Here is a 3,719-nt window from a genome sequence, read left to right as displayed (position 1 = left end):
AAAAATTGCATACCATACTAATCACCTCGTCATTTTAAGCATTTTCTTCACCTTTCCAACTGAAATTTTTTGATTTACCAATAAGATGAGGAATCATTTGATGTTGTTGTTACTGTAGTGATGAAAGAAATGTTGCATCTACTGAAACATTTGTTGACTTAATGAAGCAAATGATGGATGTGGAGCAAGAGGAGGATGAGGCCCTCATATGATTCAAGTTCAGCATGTTTTCATTCCCATCTAGGCCTATGAGCAGCAATTAATGAAAAATAATTTGGTAATGAGGGAACATTTGAAAAGGAACCTCAAAATTTTCTATAGGCAACCTCCAATTTGGGATTCACATATGGTATTTTAACCTCCAAATCACACTAGAAAAAGCTTGTTTATAATCAAACATTTAATGATGTGCCATTGTCTGCTGCTATCAAGCCAATAATTGTTGTGGCAGCATGGGGAGCCCAAGCTTTGGGACTCTGGTATAAGGCAGTAGATGCACCAAAACAAGATGTCAGCAAGTCAGTGTTAATCACCCCTAGACTCAATGCAATTATGGCCATTCCTGGAGGTATTTCTTTTGCAACTGACTTTGTCAAACCCTCAATTGCCCATTTTGATGCACAGTAAGGAGAAACCTCTCCAACAGCAGATCGACCCTATCCTGATGAAAAATTCACCACAATCCCTCTTTTCTTTGCTATCATATGAGGTAGAAAATGATGAAGTATGTTCACTATTCCCTTCAAATTTGTGTCTATGACTGAATCAAATTCTTCTACAGGGATCTCCCAAAGCTTACCATTCATGTTAATGATGCCTACATTATTCATGATGATATTAGGAATACCCTTTAGTTCTAACATGAGCTTTGCGAATTCTCTCACACTGCCATCTGAAGACACGTCTACTGGGTGGAAAAGGTGGGTGGAAGAAGGGTGTTTAGCAGATATTTGTGAGCGAAGAGTGCTCAATTTTTGTTCACTTCTAGCGCAGCCAACGAGTGTGTGCCCTCTCAACACCAATTCCATTGCAAGAACTCTCACCAACCCTTTGCTTACCCCAGTGATTAGTATGAGCTTGGACACTGAACCTTTCTCCCTCTGCTTCTCCTTGCCCGCTAATGTATTGAACATCCTTCTTCAATCTTTCTAACAATTTAGTACACTTGGCACGGGAACTTAATTTGAATACAACCCCAAAAGATAGGATGTTATGCTCCACAAGCCTAGTAGCATGTGAATCCATACATAATGAGCTATGGTCCCATTAAGAACAAAAACAATTCCCTCCACAAAGATTGGTACTATTGTGCACATTTTTTTGATACAAATTAATTGGCAATGTCAATGCCAAAGACATATGCAACCTCCGCAATGTTGTCTATAAATCATAATAAGAATATTTTTTACAAGAACAATAATAAGTTACTAGTTTCTCAATGCCAAGCAGATGGTGCAATGAGAATTCTGCCTAGCCATCCAAAAGATAAAGCCCCCCCTTCTTCCTTAAGCTTGTAGCTACTGCAGTATGATTGTAGCTGTGACTTGATTATTTTATTCATAGAGGCACTGGGTGGATACCCATTTAAACCTGCCATCAATAATCTAGCCCTCCATTTTCCAGCTAACTCATACCTCTCAATTCTATCTGCACCTTCACAAGAAACTATGTTGACAATATCTCGGGCGAGGCAATGCTTTTCAACATTCATCTAGTCTCTCTTGTTCCACTATAGTGACCACTTTAGGATTGAGATATGTTACCATCCTTAAAAGTCAATCATGGGGATTCCTTGTTGATAGACTCTCATCAGGCATGTGATGCAACTGGAATGAAAAGTTGATTGCCAGAGCCTCTTCTGGTCTGATTTCAAGCCTCTGAAGTTCAAACTCTCCAATTTTCTCTGGAATGGAAATAAATTGAAAAGGAACTCGATATGATAATGCAAGTTGTTCAATCTACTTACCTATATTATTCAATCCCCCAATAGGGCATTTAATAGTCTTAGGATCATCTACCGCTGTTATGCGTACATGTGGAGGACCACTGGGCCTTTTGGCGAAAAACTCTAGTTTACCATCAGAGATTGTTGAAGCACAAATCATGCCAAAAGTATCATTTATACTGAAAAGAATCAGTCTACTATAATATTATTGTCAACCCCATCCTTGACAATAGCCTCATATTCTGGAGCATCTCCAGCTGGTTCAAAAACACTACCAACATCTTCATCTAATGGCATACCAAATGATTGTGTCAAGAACTTTGTGCCATAATCTACTTCCTATTAAAAATGACGATTGCCCCTGTTACCCTATAGAGTGCCAAATGAAAAATCATGATAAACTTGATTCCTTGTAAATAATATCCAATAAATTTGGGTATAGCTCCGCCAATGTACTTAGATCCCAATAGTCTAGTTCTTTACCATCACATCCTAAATTTGAGAGGTTGTCAGCTAATTGGTTACCTTCACGATAAGTATGATTGAGGATGCAATTTTCAAAAGCATCGATTAGGCGCCAAGCCTATTTTAGCTTGTAAGCCAGACTTCTACATTGAATTTGTCTCTTAATACAGGCCTGAATAATAATAAGAGAGTCCCCTTCCACTTGGATATGAGATATCTTCATAGATAATGTTGAAACAAGGCCAAGGAGCAAAGCTGAAACCTTAGCATTATTACTAGTGCCCCATGGAATATGTGAAGATTTTATATAAAGAGGTATGCCCAAATGATTACATAAACACACGCCTATACTAGACATCCCTAGATTTCCATGAGATGCACCATCAAAATTTAGCTTAATAACACCTTCTTCCGGAGGATGCCATATCACATTCAATCTGTCTTTCTTCAATGTATTTGTGAGGCTTAAAAGATTTGGGATAGATATAAACTTCCAGTCTTTGAGAATTTGATTATCCTAATTGGAGAAAACAATTGGCAACGATCTCTTCCTAATATTAGTTATAACCAATTCAAAAATTGATTTTTCAATTATGTCAGTGACAGCACTAACTATAGACTGCTCCTGCCTAAAGATACGCTTGTTCCTTTCCCACCACAAAGCCCAAACAACCAAGGATGGGGAACATTTCTAGATGGGTGCTAAAAGAGATTTTTCATGTAACACCGGCCAGGCTTCAAATAAATCCCACATGGAGTTTGGCAGCAGCATTGAAAAACTAAGTTTTCCAAGAAAAAACAACCAACAATCTTGGGCAAAAGCACACTGAAGAAAAACATGATCAACATTTTCAAAAAACTGCCCACATAGAAGGCATTTAAATCGTTGGGCAATATTGAATCTTTCTAACCTGCCACTTGTTAATGGCCTTTTTTGAAGTGCTAGCCAAGAGAAGCAACCTGCTTTAGGCAATGTACAATCATTCCAACAACAAAAAATATGCCCTTTTCTTAATCAAATTACTCTCTAAACTACTAAGAGCCAAATATCCATCTTTTATTGAATAGCATCCATTAATAATAGGGGCCCAAAAAATCCTGTCTTCTTGTTCAAGAAAGAACACATCCCTATAACTAATAGCCTGATTGAATAAAACAACAATATGACCTGGTATAGGCAAATTAGAAGGATCTTTCCAATTGACCTTGTTAGAGAGAGGATCCACTTGGGACACATAATCCACAACTCTATCTCCCCAGTTGTCTTTAAATATCTAAATGAAAATTGAAAACTCTTGTCTTGCAGCCA

At 37.8% G+C, this 3,719-nt stretch overlaps 2 pseudogenes; both read right to left on the bottom strand.

Annotated features, from left to right (window-relative positions):
• Positions 1-333: 333 nt before the first annotated feature.
• LOC149556924 (NADPH-dependent pterin aldehyde reductase pseudogene) lies at positions 334-1,133 on the bottom strand (annotated as a pseudogene).
• Positions 1,134-1,435: 302 nt separating this feature from the next.
• Positions 1,436-2,105, bottom strand: LOC149556923 (scarecrow-like transcription factor PAT1 pseudogene; annotated as a pseudogene).
• Positions 2,106-3,719: the final 1,614 nt, after the last annotated feature.

This window comes from Cupressus sempervirens, chromosome 5, assembly GCF_028749045.1.
Source record: "Cupressus sempervirens isolate cs-2001-9-10 chromosome 5, ASM2874904v1, whole genome shotgun sequence".
Classification (NCBI taxonomy): Eukaryota; Viridiplantae; Streptophyta; class Pinopsida; order Cupressales; family Cupressaceae; genus Cupressus; species Cupressus sempervirens.
The sequence above is the reverse complement of the archived record's forward strand: the minus strand, read 5'-3'. Positions and strand labels throughout refer to the sequence as shown.